The sequence below is a fragment of the Miscanthus floridulus genome, chromosome 8 (assembly GCF_019320115.1).
Source record: "Miscanthus floridulus cultivar M001 chromosome 8, ASM1932011v1, whole genome shotgun sequence".
Lineage (NCBI taxonomy): Eukaryota > Viridiplantae > Streptophyta > Magnoliopsida > Poales > Poaceae > Miscanthus > Miscanthus floridulus.
The window spans coordinates 192331328-192348031 of NC_089587.1; positions in this window are offsets into that span (position 1 = coordinate 192331328).

The following is a 16704-nucleotide window of genomic DNA, read 5'->3' on the forward strand; positions in this document are numbered from 1 at the left end:
CGAAATAAAAAAATTTGCGACACTCATTAACATTACCCCTGTGTGGCTCGCCAGAATAAAAAGAATGGGTATCGCTGGTAGCCCGTCGTGTTTTTAAAGTGTTGTTCTTACGGTATTGTGTGATTACCACAGAAAAATACATTTGCATGGATAAAAAAAATTACGTCTCTGGTTGCATACAAACATCTTGCACAATTTTACTCGTACGTGGCTCACCGGAATAAAAAAATATGTATGGTTGGGCCGCCGGCAAGAATTTAGTCTATTTACAGTTACGCACCCGTTTTTGAACTAAGATTACTACCGCGGGGCCACAACTGAGCAAAATTGTATGTTTACGACTGTAGTTTGAGCTCCTAGAACAAATTTACTGTTTTCCGGTTTGCTAGAATAAAACGGGTGGGAAAGTCTATCTCCAGCAGCGAACAAATTTATTGTTTCTTTTTCTTCGGCATCTTTCCTTTTTAAGTGTTTTCTTCCTACCTCTTTCCTTTTTATGGCTTTCTTACGAACTCTTTCCTTCTTTAGGTTTTCTTCCCACTTCTTTTGGTTTTAGTCTTTTTTGGTTGTTAATTAACTAAGAATTCCCACCTCTTTCCTTTTTAGGCTCTTTCTACATCTCTTTCCATTTATTCATTTCTCTTATTATTTTAGAAGCAAAAAAAACTTTAACATGCTTGTCGATTGAATAATTTTCACAAGAAATGTTGCTTCAATATTTTGTGGCTAGCTCAACGTTTTATTCTGATAAGTAATATTCATTTCACTCAACATTTTTAACAGAAATTATAATTCAACATTTTCTTACAAGAAATGTTGCTTCAACATGTTCTTGCTAACTCAACATTTTTATTGGTTTAATATTTTTCTAGATATTCTTGTCAATTTATCAATTTTCAAAGAAATGTTGCTTCAACATTTTTATTTGTTGAGTCAACCTTTTTTGTTGATTCAAATTCTTTTAACAAACGTTCTACTACAAGAAATGTTGCTTCAACATTTTAGTTTTAACTCAACATTTTTATTTGATGAGTCAACTTTTTTGTTGATTCAACGGTTCTGAGATTGTTGGCTCAACAATTCTAAAACTGTTAATTCAACATTTCTACTGATTGGAAATGAAAAAAGTGATGACCAGCTGATTAGGAAAGGTAAAAAGGCAACCTAATTGGGGCTTGACCACCATTAGTTATGACTAAATTTTGTCTTAAATCAAACTTCTCTAAATTGGATCAAATTTATAGAAAAATATATTAACATCTACAATAACAAATAAATGCACTATCAAGACATATTTCATGGTGGATTTAATAAAAATTAATTTGATGTTGTAGATGTTGGTGTATTTTTTTTATAAACATCGTCGAAGTTACATAAGTTCGACTTAGGACAAAACTAATAATTCTTAGAAATTTTCTATACTATAACAGAAACCTTTAGTAATTCATGCTGTAGGAAGAATAAGCTCGTATATTGAACCAGATAGGAGAGGAAGATGTTCATGTACCTCATCAATATTCTGTCGTTGTGAGTCCGTTCCATCTATATATAACAAATTGCAAGATAAAGGTAAATACACATGTCTGAAGTGTCTCCAAGAGAAAAGTAACTGACTTAAACATCTATACAGTATTGATTAATCACGATTACTCCCTCAAGTCATAAAGGAGTATTGTAGTTTCATTTTGGGTATTGATAAGCAAGGTCACTGAGGTACTAATAGTCTACTGATTTCTGATACAACAATTGTCCTTGCACATTCATTTCTTGTCTAATTTAAAACAAATTAATTTTCCAATCTACAACTTATTAACTTCAAGGAAAACAACTGGCCAAAATCCATTTCATAAGAAATAGCTAAAATCTGAACTTTCTAATAACAATTCATCATCAAGCCTTTGTCCCGGGATGGTTGATTACAGATAATGCAATTATTGCATTCGAGTGTATCCACTCCATACAGCAGTGGAACAGGGCAGATAAATGTTTTTGTGCTTATACGATGGACTTATTGAAGGCGTTTGACTGTGTCGATTGGGATTTTTTTTGGGAGGTGGGGGGAGTTATTTTGAAGCTGGGCTTTCACAGGCAATGGGTGCAGTGGGTGCTGTGTTGTGTAACCACTGTTCGCTAAGCAGTGTGCTTCAATGGGGTTCATCTGAACTCTTTCCTACCGACACAGGGACTGCGACAAGGTGAACCACTTTTGGCTTATTTGTTCATTTTTGTGGCTGATGCCCTGTCTGCTATTTTGAAGGAGGTGGAATCTAATTAGGTTAGTCCTGTGAGAGTAACCAGGCGGGCTCCGGTTGTGTCACCCTTACTGTTCGCAGATGATAGCTTATTGTTTTTCAAGGCAGAAGCGGCGCATGCACACACATGCTGTGCACGAGGCGCTAAACATGTTCTGCAGAGCTACTGGATGGTTGGTTAATGCCTTAAAATGCTCCCCAATAGCAACCTCATTGATACAGCCTTCCCTGTGGTGGTCTCTCCGACCTGGCGGGATATATATATATATATATAATATATATATATATATATATATATATATATATATATATATATATATATATATATATAGGGTGGCGCTTTCTAGCTCTCCGGACTCTGCTCGTGCTGGTGTGAGTTCGGTGTGGTGATCCTTTCAGCTTGGCGGGTGTTCATTGAAGCGGGTCTCCTTTCGGCATGGTTGTGGAATCTGATTGCCGTTCGAGTACACAGAGGCCCTTTGTGAGGAAGAACAGTAATAAATCTTCTTTTGTTTTTCTGATTCGAGAGATTCTTTAGGTGAGTAGAAGTTTGCTGCAAGTGCGCTTCCAGGCAGTTAACATTTTGCCAAAACCGAAATTGTTAATAACCGATTTAACCGAATGCCCAGACCTACTGAGAATAGAGCAACCCACGACCCACATAGTTGGCGAAGCGTACGACTCATACAGCAGTATGGCATATGCGGGGCTCCCCAATATCTCGGATCAATTGTTACGTAGGAATGTGCTCTTATAATTAAACTCCCTCACCTCCAAATTATAAGTTGTTTTGAATTTTCTATATCGATATATATATATATATATATATATATATATATATATATATATATATATATATATATATATATATATATATATATATATATGTATGTATGTATGTATATATATATAGTTTTTATTGTATTTATATCTAGACATAGCGTATATCTAGGTACATAACAAAACCTGTGTACCTTAAGCGAAAACAGCTTACAATTTGACAATTTGGAACGGAGGGAATAATAAACAAAGATCTCTCTTTATCATAAAAAAAATAGATAAATAAAATGCAAGCGAGTTGCTTTAAATTATTCTAAAAATAGCTCCTTGTATGACAATATCTGTTTGAATGCAGTATAGTAGTTGAATGCCACCCACAACTTACATTCATTGTTTTCCATTTCTCTATTTGGGGCGGCAACTACTGGCACGCGCTCATGCACAACGTATCGAGCAATAGTGCGTGCATGTTATGCGCGACATAAGTTCGAGTTCTACGAAAAGCATCCTTCTCAATTTTGGATGTGCCTATTTGGATGGTCAATGTGCCACGTTAAAGAGCAGCTAGCTAGCGTATATGCATTTTAATTTCAAAGCATTCGCGAACGCGCAGGGAATGCAGTGAAACACACATAGTGGTTTGGAGCGAACTAAAAAAATTAAACAGACTATTGCGATTTAGAAAAAGAAAAACTTACCAGACGAACTAGCATTATTGGGTATTGCAACTCTCTGCGTTAGGCCTTGCATTTCAATTGCTATGTCACGGGGAGTCTCGGGAGTCTCCATTGCTCGACTTCTGCTCTCCTCTTTTGAAGGTGGTTCGGTCCTTCCACTTGGTGCCATTTTATAGCCCTCAGCGCTCGGGGGTAGTTCCGCAATTTTGCCAATAATTAATTATCGCAGTCTGCAAGAAGCACTGTTCAAAAAAAACATCACCAGCCAGTGCCACTACAGTAGTTTTGCGGATCATGGAGGCGTAAATTTGGTACCATTGTTAGAAGTAACAGATAGTTACGATTAGTAATAAAGATAGAATCCTAGGCATAATAGGTTTAGGAGTAGAATAGCCTAGGACATGTGTCAGTCGGACTATATAATTAATAAACATAGGCGGCAAGTCTAGGGATATGCTATGCCAAGTCGTTTCAATTATTTTCCACACCATTGATTACAGTTGAAAGATATGGATACTACTACAGAAATCTTAACCAAGGCAGTCAAAAACAGTTAACCGAGGCGGACATTCCAACCACCTGCAATCAAAGGCCTCGGTTAATCAAAGAGCTACCAAGGCGGTTGTATTGCCCACCTGGGTTAATGAATTAAAAAAAGGCCAGCGAGCCCATCGATGAGGCCCGTTGAGCCCATAGACGAGCCCACCAAGCCCATCCGTGCCTACGCCGCCGTAGCTAGCCGGATTCATGCGTGCGCCGCCGCCGCTCGCCGGATCCGCCGCTCCAGAGTCGTAGCTTCGCCACGATCCGTCGCCGGTGCCGGATCCACCGCTCCGGCCCTGCGCCGCCGGGATTCGGCTCGCTGCCTCCTGGAGGACAACAGACAAGCCGGATCTCAGGAGTGCTGTAGCCGTGCTTCGGTGGGGGAGGGGCGCCGCCACCGTCGGGAGAGCCCCTGCACGCGCTCGGTGCAGATCCCACGCGCCGCCTCTGCGCGCCCCAGCCGCCGTAGCCGCACCTCCGCTGTCGCGAGGAAGGGCCGCCACCACGCAGGGTGGGAGGATGGGCCACCGCCGCGCAGGTTGAGGGTGAGAGGCGCCGCCGCGCAGGGGAGAGGGAGGGGAGCCACCCTGCCGGTGCCACGCTCGGGAGAGGGGGGCCACGCGCTGCGCGCTCGGGGGAGAAGAGGAGGGGGTGCCGCGCGAGAGGGATTGGAGCGGCGCGCTTGGGGAGAGGGAGAGACAGAGATAGACTAAGAGACGAAACCCTAACTTCTGCTCTTATAGAATCCCGATTTAGGCTTTGGCTGGGCCTCGTCCACAATTAACCGAGGCGGGCCTCATAATAGGTCTGCCTCCAAAAATGGCCTCTATTTTCGGAGGCGGACGCCTTAAAAGGCCCACCTCCGTAAATCGATTTACGTAGGCGGTGGTTTTAAGACGACCGCCTCCTAAACACTACCGGATTCAGCTTCTTTGCCGAGTGCCTCAGGCACTTGGCAAAGGCCAATATACACTCGGCAAAGCCTTTGCCGAGTGTTACACTCGGTAAAGGGCGCTCGGTAAACAGTTTATTGGCAAAGACCTCTTTGCCGAGTGCGCTTTATCAGGCACTCGGCAAAGCCTTTGCCGAGTGCTAATCTAACACTCGGCAAAGAAAAGTCGTCGTGACGGCGAGCGCCACCATGACGGTGGCTTTGCCGAGTGTCAAGGTCAAGCACTCGGCAAAGGTCGCCGCTTTGCTGAGCGCCGTTGACTCGGACACTCGGCAAAGGTGGCCACTATGCCGAGTGCCACCGGCAAGACACTCGGCAAAGGTAGCCTATTTGCCGAGTGTTCTGTCAAGACACTCAGCAAACAGGTGACCTTTGCCGAGTGCCTGGCCCATGGCACTCGGTAAATCTGTGATGTTTGCCGAGTGCAATGGCCTTTGCACTCGGCAAAGCATGTTCCCAAGTAGTCACTTTGCCGAGTGTCATGGCCATTGCACTCGACAAAGTGACAGAAAACATTCTTTTTATTTGTATTTTACATCCCATCCAAACAAACAGAAGGTGCCGTAGGATTGTCATAGGAATGTTAAGCTGCCTCTTCTGGCCATCACCAGAATCTACCTCCAGGAACCTAGAGGATTTACACTTTGGACAGTACTTTGCTTCCACGTATTCTTTCATAAATAGGACGCACCCCTTCGGGCAAGCATGTATCTGCTCATACGGCATCTTAAGTGCACGAAGGAGTTTCTATGACTCGTGCATGCTCTTTGGCAGAAGGTGACCCTCAAGAAGCAGGCTGCCAATAACTGTCAACATACCATCGAGGCATCTCGACTCAGGCTATACTGGGACTTTAACGCCATTATGCGTCAAATGGCATCCAGTTGAGAAACCTTTGTCTGCCGTGAAGGGGTTTCTATGCCATGGCAAACATGTCATAGAACGCCTTTGCGGTTGCCTCTAGCTCCTCCTCTGTACGTCCTTCAGTGAACTGTGCTTCGTGATAGTCATTTAACATGTCTGCTACCCCGGCATCAGCATCATAATCCTCGACGCGTGGTCTCACCACATCCTCTCTCATACGATCGGCTTCACTATGGTAGACCCACCGGGTATAGTCTGCCATAAATCCATTCTTCCAAAGATGTTCCCCCATGACCTTCTTCATTTGTCTTTTCCTGTTTGCACATTTGCTACAGGGATAGCAAATTTTACTCGCTCCTTCAGCAACCACGCCAAATGCCCGTTCCAAGAAAGCATCGGTCTTGTCGATCCATTCATTAGTGACCTGACCCTGACTTGCGTGGCCCATGTACATCCACTCACGGTCCTCCATCCTCTAACATATATAGCGGCGAGTAATATAAACATCAATTGCATCTACACGACGTTCCTACTATCTAATAGGTGAGGATATGTCCTAATCCCACACGAGGATCCGTAGATGAGGTTAGTTTCCACGCTCTTCTCCTATCCGAGACAGAATTTCGGCAGCACATCCCCGCTGTTCTCCAAATACACGTCCTGCCAAGGAGAGTGTGTATCCAGAGAACAACAGGGAGATGATGTTGAAACTCTGTCTCGGATCAGAGCAAACCATGAAAACTAACCCCACCTACGCATCCGCGGACTGTCCAAAAAACGTGGACAATTCGAAACAGATACGGTTTTAGATATGGAAATATCTGCATATTTCCAACCATATCTCTTTCGAACGGAGACGCCTAACTGGGTTACGTGATCTACGACCATGATACGGAAAGAGGGGTTATACCTAGGGTGGCGGGGGAGTCAGGCTAGCGGGGCCGTGGCGGGTCGGTGCAGTGGCAAGGCGACGCGGTGCAGGCAAACCTGCAGCGGCGAGGAAGGCGATCAGGGTCACCGAGGTACTCCGGCTCCGCTCCGACGGGCTCTTCTCTACAAAAAAAGAAACATAAAACTGTCAATACAAAATTTTGGCAGCACCTCCCCTACACGGTGAGGTTTTCAAAACCTGCAAGAAAACCAACGACACGATGGCCAACATGCACATATATATGAACGGCACTATGGCCGACATGCACAAGATTATATCCAACCACATATATATAATAATGTCACAACCACTCCTACGAGTCCTACGACTACCACAACTGCTACTCTACCACTACTATTACCGCAACTACTAGTAATACTATGACGACAATGATGGTAGGGCACACCTAGTGGGCGTCGTAGGGCGGCAGTGGTGAAGGGGCTAGGGCGCCGGTGGACAAGGCGACGGCTGGGGAAGCGCCGGGGATGTGGCAGCGATGGCCAGGGTGCCTCCTCCTCCTCCTCCTGCTTCCTTCTTCCTCCTTCTTCCTCCTCCTCCTTCCCTTCCTCCTTCTTCCTGCGTGCGTGTGTGCGGTGTGTGTGGGCCGGCGGGGTTAAATCCCCCTATGCCGAGTGCCCTCGATATGGCACTCAGCAAAGTATTTTTTAATTTTTTTAATTCTCTGCCGAGTGCCACCTGGCTAGGCACTCGGCAAAGGGGGGTTTTTTAAAAAAAATTCTTTGCCGAGTGCCCCCGATCTGGCACTCGACAAAGTATTTTTTTTTAATTTTTTTTAAATTCTTTGCCGAGTGCCACCCGGCCTAGCACTCGGAAAGGAGGGATTTTTTTAAAAAAACTAAAATTCTTTGCCGAGTGCCAGCCGTCTTGGCACTCGGCAAAGAGCCTCCTTTGCCAAGCGTCAAACGTAGACACTCGACAAACCGTTTTTTTTTTCTTCCTGCCCCCAAACTCGTCGGCCTCTTCACGAAATCATAAAACTTCTTCAGAGATTCTTCGGTTTACCAGCATTGTACGTGACAACTTGCGTGAAACCTTCTCAAATTTTTATCACAACCTCCACATATGATATCATGTCATCTTGACAAGTTTCATGGTTTTTGGACTTCGTTTGCTTTTTTTAGAATTTAAAAACAAATCGACCGCAAGTTTGTGGTCATGCTTCGTGAACAAGATGTTCGAAATTGGTGGTCTGTTCCTGGATACGGCCTCACAATATACTAAATAACATGAATATCATTTTTCCATTCATTTTTTTCATTATTCGAATGACTAGCAGTTATAATTTGAATTATCCAAGAAAATTCAATTAAATAAAATAAATTAAAGAAATATAGAAAAAAGTTCGAGAAATGTGCCACATTGGAACATGGAGTACCAGGTATTGTATGAAGACTGCAAAAAAAAGTTTGGAGGTCAAAAGTGAAAAAAAATATGGTTTGTCGAGTGTCAAAAAATAACACTCGGCAAATCACCGCTTTGCCGAGTGTCAGGAGAAGACACTCGGCAAAGGGTTAACGGCGGCTGTCGGCCATTAACGGCGGCGGCCATTTGCCGAGTGCCCGACACTCGACAAACCTGGTCTTTGCCGAGTGTTATTGTTTGCCGAGTGCTCGGCACTCGACAAACCACCTCTTTGCCGAGTGCCAGTTGTTTGTCGAGTGCTTTCTCTCCGGCACTCGGCAAATAGCCTCTTTGCCGAGCGCTCAATAAAAAGCACTCGACAAAGTCTGGGATACTAGGTAAAAAAAGCCATCTCCGGTAGTGAAAATAAACCATTTTTAGAGGCGGTTGTTTTAAAACGACCACCTCCGTAAATTCGTTTTTGGAGGCGGGCATTTCCTGACCGCCACAGTAAATAAAATGACCGGCACCGTAAACAATCGCGTCCATTAATCGCCGGGTATTTTACGAGGCGGTTGGATTTCGTGACCGCCTTGGTTAGTGTTTGGGCACCGCCTCGTAAAATCATATTTATAGTAGGGGGAGTACGGTTGACGTGGATTCTGATCACAGAGCAGCAAGGGCTAGATCACCCGAGGCCACACATGACCTAACCACACAGCAGAGCGAGGTCCAAACATTGAGGCCAACCAACAAGTCGGCTATACAGATTAGATGCTCATTCTTCACCCAAAACACCCACGAACTGCTCCCGGGAAGACCCATAGGGGAGGAGCACAGCGGGAGTGTCTTAGGATTGGCAAGGCCTCCTATCGGCATTTTTATCATCCAGCTAGTAATCAGTGTATCGTGGGTAGCCAATCAGAGGGGTAGCACACGAGACATAGATTTATCATGATTCGGGTACAATTTGGTTTACAGATCATGACCTGATCAGTTTACAAATTGGTTTCCTAGTTTGTTACAAGGAAACTCCTAACCGGTTAACAGAAAATAGAATCGACTTCTATCTCTATTTGATACACCTTGTCCGCCAAGTCAATGAAGTATCCCCATTCGGTTGGGCCTTCCGAGTGATGGGCTTGGCCCGCCCCCTCATGACTTATTGAATTCCCGTCAGGTGAGGATACCTGGGGTCCATGTAGTCGACAATAGCCCTGAGGTCTTCATGATGAGCCTTTAGACTTTGCTTCCGATAGTCGGCCCTATTTCTGGATTCCTTCTTGTCGCCTCATAAACGAAGCCCATCGTCTCCCAGTGTGCATCCACTCATTATGAAGAGCTCTGAACCAAAGCAGTCAATAATGGAGCCTTGGGAATCCGAATCGTTCGGCTTCCAGCGAGGCCCACCTTGGGTCATAGACATGGAACAGATGGAGGTCACTCTCCTGCTTCGGTTTCTGTTATAAATATAGACCTAGAGGCGAGAGGCTTTCTACAAGCTTTCCTCCCCCCAAGTCCTCCATCCGAGTGAACCAAAAGACTCTGCATCCTTTGTCCGAGTGGTTGGAATGGCATTCCCTCAAGGCATCCTCTAGAGAGGAGGCCCCTTATGGAGAAAGCTGTGTTTGAATCTTCAAGAAGCCCAAGATGCAACAGAGGCTACACCTTTGAGGTACTAGAAGAAATCTTGTGAAGTTGGGGATAGTGGGCGCGTGCAAGCCTCGGCGAGCAGCACCCCTGTCTTAGAGTGAGGTCACAAGCCCACCTATGTTGGTGGGATTCGACGAGTGAGATATCACATAACCGACCCCCCTGCCCCCCCCCCCCTACTGTGTTCTAGCACGTGTGTTTGCACGGAGAACCGTCCGGTTGGTTCATCGATGCTTGGTCCTCTCTCCCATCTCCTGGGCCTTGTCCGTCCACCGCTCCTCACCCTAGAACCGATCGGTGACCAGGCGCACCGAGTGATGCTAGAGGAAATCTTTTGAGGTTCTAGTTCCTGCACTCCCTGTCAGTGCTTGCTAGGTTTAGCCATCCCATGGACCAGTTGTGTACAAATGCCGCTAGCGGCATGTTGTATAAGCAAATTCTCCTCCAGGAGGGAGACCAACTGGGTTGGCCGGTCCTAGAAGCATCTGTTGGGTCCAAAGATAAATAAATTATTATTTATTACTTTGAGAGGGTAACAGTTTTATAGTCACTATAGACATTGGTGTGTTTGCATTTCTTGGCATGGGTTCTTTATTGTTTTTTTTTGTAAATTATCACCAGTGACGCATATAGCCCAAGCACGTCTCTGATGAGACACTCATAACAGACACGTTTTGTTTATGTGATGATGATTCATCACATACGCGTAAAAGCACGTCTCTAATGTGTTCACATCCGGTACGCAAATTTTCAGACATGTTTTATCCGCGTCTCTGATGATGGTTTACGTGCATTTCTAATGTGGACCTGCCGTGTCGCGCATGGGGTACCAGTAGTTATGTCGCATCCACTGTCCGGTGCATGAAAGGCAGGTCGGTCATTTCGTTCCATGCGGCATCCCTACAGATCAGAACACACGTGAAAAGGTGACTAGCTGCAGTCATGGGCATATGAGACACAAATACACCAAAATACAGACAGACAATTGAATCGGAGAGGTTATATATATGCTTTCTTGTTCGTGTTGAGCTGGTGGATCGGAGCAAAGCTTAGTGTTGTGTCGTGTTGTCGTGTCGTCTGGTTGGTCCTTCCAGTTTCCTATTTCCATGCAGCTTGGCGCGGCCGGCCAGTCTTTTTTAGGGTGGATCCGTGTATGTCTTTCCTGGCCTGACCTGTAATGGTAGTGTGGTTGCTTGGACCATGTGCAAATGTATATATAAATAAATGCACTATTCTAAAAAGAAAAAGAGTATCTAGAAAAGGCTCTGATGGTGTTTCGCGTTGAGGAAGTGTGTGTCTATATATATATATATATATATATATATATATATATAGACACACACTTCCTCAACGCGAAACACCATCAGAGTTACTATAACACATGGGGATATTTACCATAACGTTATAGTAAACCACTAGTAAGAAGTTATTATAATCTCGTAAATTAACATAGTAATTATCGTAACTTAAAGTGGCTATAAAATAAGTTATTTTGTAGCAAGCTATAGGACAGTATATATATATATATATATATATATATATATATATATATATATATATATATATATATATATATATATATATATATATATATATATATATATATATATATATATATATATATATAATATAATATTCGCTCGATCCCCTTGTTTCGCCTTTTGTCTTTGCTTTCGGCTTCGTCGTCGTAGCTTGTCGGACTGCGTGGCAGTCCCGTGCGTCGTGGCCGAGGAGAATTTCCTTGCTGGCCTTGAACATGTTACATGTCGCAATGCGCTGTCCAATAACCACCGTGAAAACGGTGGGCGCAGCTAAAGATTCCATCTCGTCGCGCTAGAGCACCACATGGATCCATGGCAACTCAACGATCACTTTTAAAGAAGAGGATCATAATTTTTAAGGTAAAAATCTGTTGTACTATCTCTATCTAAAATAAGTATATTTTTAGCAATATATCTATACAAATATATAGCCAGAAATATACTTAGGCCCCGTTTGGATCCTTGGATTTGAATTCATTCTAAAAATTTAGATATAAATAAGCTAATATAGTTATATATGGAATATATTTGCTGAGCCGCCCCTACAGTGCCGTGCTCGGGTGCCCAGACACCAACCACCCCTACAAATGGAACAGTAGGAGCGGCTGGTGATACGAGCCGCCCCTACAAATGAGGTCTGATTTGTAGGGGCGGCTTAATCACCAGCCGCCACCAGAGTTGCTATTTGTAGGGGCGGCTGGTGATTGAGCCGCCCCTACAAATGTCCCTGTATATATAGCTCCGATTTGTAGGGGCGGCTCAATCACCAGCCGCCCCTACAAATGACCCACATATAAAACAGCTGCAACACCTTCTTACTCCTCGGGTCACTCATTCCAACCCGTGAAAGAGAGATGGGGCGGCCTTGGGCACCTCCCAAAAATTGCTCTACTAAGGGGGAGGTTTTGGTCTCAAATCCTTTGGTGGAGAGGTTGTAGAATGTAAGAAAATGTTATTCCACACTTTTTTTGAAGTTTTAATGGTTGGTTAGTGAGTAATTGGAGTTTTGTTTTTCTCTCTCTTCTATGGTGCTTGAGCTACTTATGAAGCAAATTAGACCCAAGTTTTAAATATACTAGGGTAAATTAGGGAGGGGAACAAGATCATACCCTTATTTGGTCCATGTTTCTTGATTTTAGTGAACAATTAGTTAGTTTTATGGATGTTTCATGTGCATGTGGATCTAGATCTAGGGTTTGGTTTTTTTATTAATTTCGTTTTTGTAAATTTATGTTTGATGAAATTGGACTAGGGTTTGTATGAAAGATATTGGGTAAAGTATAATTGTTGCTAATTGTTGTCTTGAAAATTATTTATTGTAATCAATAAATATGTATTTTAATTATTCATGGATAAATGGGCCATTAATTAATTTTGCTCTACCATGGTGTGTTTTTATGCTTCATGTAAGTATATACAATTATTCTCAAGTAATTATTAATTTATTTCATTTTTATATATATCTGAATAAGTAGTCTTTTAATGTTTGTTTTGTTGTTGTTGTAAAAGATGGAGTACAGGATTCATTAAGGTTCAAAGTAGGTTTCCGTAAAGAGGTGGATAAATTTATTGAAGCCGCAAAGAAGCATGCAACGACATTGAAAGAGAATAAGGATACAATTATTTGCCCATGTAAAGATTGCAAGAACCGTATGGCATGAACATATGTGACTATCATCATATCACATTTGATTATGCGAGGATTTGTTGAGGACTACACAGTGTGGATTCATCTTGGTGAAACGGTTATTGTTAACAACGAGGATGAGGAGAATACGACAACGAAACCAGAGAATCCCTATCCCAATATTCAGCAGAGCTTGATGCACGAATGGATTTCGAGTTTGGTAATGAACAAGGTGGCGATGCTGGTGGTTGGGATGGTAACGACGAAGGTGGAGCCAATAATGATGGTGGAGCACGTGTCGGGGATGAAGATGATTTGGAGGACATGATTCGAGCCCTAGGACCAGAGATTTTACTAAATAGCCCGAAAGGTCTAGAAAATTTGGAAAGGGTGACAAAAGCATCGAAGGAGACTGTGTATGGTGTTGAATAGGGTTGTCCGACACATTGAACATTGCTACGTTTTGTGCTTGAGCTGCTCATCCTGAAGGCTAAGTACGGCTGGTCAGACTGTAGTTTCAATGATCTATTGCATCTCCTGTCATGGGTGCTGCCACAACCAAACTCAGTTTCTGTCAACACATACCAAGCGAAGAAGGTCATAAGTCCATTGACAATGGGGGTTGAAAAAATCCATGCATGCCCCAACCACTGTATACTTTTTCATGGCAAAACGTTCAAGTCACTAGATAAATGTCCCCGGTGTGGGGCCAGCCGATACAAGAACAATGATCTTTACGGTGGGGACGAAGCCTCCACGGGAAAAAAGAGGAATAAGAAGGGTACAAAAAAGGTGGTACAAGAATCTCAGTCCCCAGAGGACACTCCATTAGGCAACGATGCAAAGCAGAGAAGAATTCTTGCCTTGGTAATGTGGTACCTGCCAGTGACCGACCGCTTGAGATGTATCTTCCTAAACCCTAATGAAGCCGCACTCATGACATCGTGGGATGATGAGTGCAAGGTGGATGATGATAAGATTGCACACTCGGCTGATTGTAGTCAGTGGCAAAGGTTTGATGAGAAGCACAAAGAATTCAGCGATGACCCAAGGAATGTACGGTTTGGCTTGAGCACCGATGGAATGAATCCCTTCAATGAGAGGATGAGCGACCACAGCACATGGCCAGTGATCTTGACCATGTACAACATCCCAACATGGTTGTGTCAGAAGAGAAAGTACATTCTCCTCACTCTTCTTATTTCTGGCCCTAAACAACCAGGCATTGATATAGACGTGTTCCTCGAGCCTTTGATGCAAGAAATGGAGAGGCTATGGAGGCATGGGGAGTAGATGTACAATGCTTTCCGAAAGGAGGATTACCTCGTGCTGTTTGCTTTGTCTGGACAGATCAAAGGAAAGATGGGATGCTTGGTTTGCTTGGATGGTACTACATGGGTGTACCTGGATGCATCCAAGAAGATAGTTTACCTAAGGAACCGACGCTTCTTAAAGACAAGTCACAAGTACCGTAGCAAATTGTTCTTTAGATTTTATGACAACGCCCCGGAGATTGAACCCCCTCCGGAGAGATGTCATAATGGAGAACACGTGTACAGAATGGTGAAAAACATACGCGTCGTCTATGGAACGAAGAATTCGGATGGGACGAACATAGATAGAAGCACACCTCCTGTCGAAGGAGTACCTTTCAAGAAACAATCGATCTTCTTTCAGTATCTACCTTATTGGCCAGACTTAGAGGTCCCCCATGCCATTGATGCTATGCACGTGCAGAAGAATGTCTTTGAGAGTCTCATTGCTACCTTGATAGACACAGGCAAGTCAAAGGATGGTCTGAAAGCACGGAAAGACATGGTGCAGCTAAACGTGATGCCACAGCTTCACCCGGTATCAAACCCATGAAAAGAAATAAATATGTTCTAGGAAACAGAGAAAAAGGTATATAGATGACAGGAGTAATCAAGAGATCAACAAAATATTTTTTCTAGATAAAAATATTTGTAGGTTGTAGGGGCGGTTGGATCAGGAACCGCCTCTAAAAATGCATTTGTAGGGGCGGTTGGATCAGGAACCGCCCCTACAAATCTTCCCGACTATATATTCAAGGCCACACATGGGAGTTGCCTGTTAGGCGCTCTGTTCTTCTCTGACGCCGTCAGGCTGTGCCCCACCGACACCGCCTCCCGGCCCGCGCCCCCTCCCCGCACCCGTGTGCCACCTCCACGCAACCGCGCGCCCCCTCCCCACACCCGCGCGCCTGCTCCTCCCCCACCTAGGGTTTCCGACCGGCCGGTGGCCCCATCTCCGCACCCGCCCCGCTGAGCTCGGCTTCCTATTCTCCGTGGAGGTAGTGGGAGCCACCGTCCGCACTGGTCTCCGTGGAGGCGTACGTGTACCTACAGTCGACCAAGAGGATCGTCGGGAACATCGGCCGTGCTCGGGGTGGCCAACGCCAGCCAGCTGCAGGCGCTGCGCCGGTCCAGGCCCAGGCGACCTAGGCCCAATGTGAGTTCATATCCACTCTTTTCTGCTTCTCAATTGATTTCAAGTGCTTGTTCGATTATATGTGTTGCCTGGTTGATTTGCTTATGTTCAGTTAATCCTCTGCTAAGAAGAAGAAGGTAATATAAACTACTGCTACATTATATATACTACTACTGCAAACTGCATGCCTGTGACTGTGTGGCTGTGCCAAATGTGAGCTTGCTGCTTGCATTGTTTCCTCATTGTGATGTTTGATTTAATTAGATGCAGCATGATAAATAGATGATGGATGTTTATTATATACTGTATGTCTCTTTGGTCTCTGTTGTGCAAAACTAGCTCTGCCGCTAAGATGATCAGCTCCACTATGCACTCCTGTGAGATTTTGTGTCGATTTTTATCACTTCAAATAGTTGTAGTCTGATATGATGACAACATATACTAACACTGGTGCTGAAGTACAAAATGAAGCCTTTTGGTAAAGATGAACTTCGTATCTCGCTAGCTAACTATTCCCACAGTATATATATGGTTTTTTGTTAATGGATGCATGCTTCAGCTGTGTAGTGCATGTTTTAATCATGCTTGCTATTGGTGGTGAAGCTAGAATAAACTAGAGGGAAGTCCACTTAATTACCCTATGGGTGTATAGACTTGTGTCATAGAGGTACAGCTAGCATATATACTGTGTAATTTTAGCTAAAGTCCACTTAATTACCATTTTTATATTTTTGGGCGGTCGCCGTTGAATTGGGCCTCTACTGCTGTCTTGATGCTTACTAGCAGTGGTTGTCACTGTCTTGATGCCTACTAGCAGTGGTTGTCACTGTCTTGATGCTTACTAGCAGTGGTCGTCAATATCAAATCCTTAGTACTACTGCTACTAATACTTAACTACTACTTAAGCTGTCCTTCCTACTAGTCTGTACTCTTACTCTTACTCTTACTACTACTTCACTACTCTTACTCGTACTACTCTCTATACTACTCTACTACTACAAAGTTAACTGGATATGTGCCTACTACTTCTCTTACTACTACTACTACTCTACTCCTACTCCTATACTACTACTA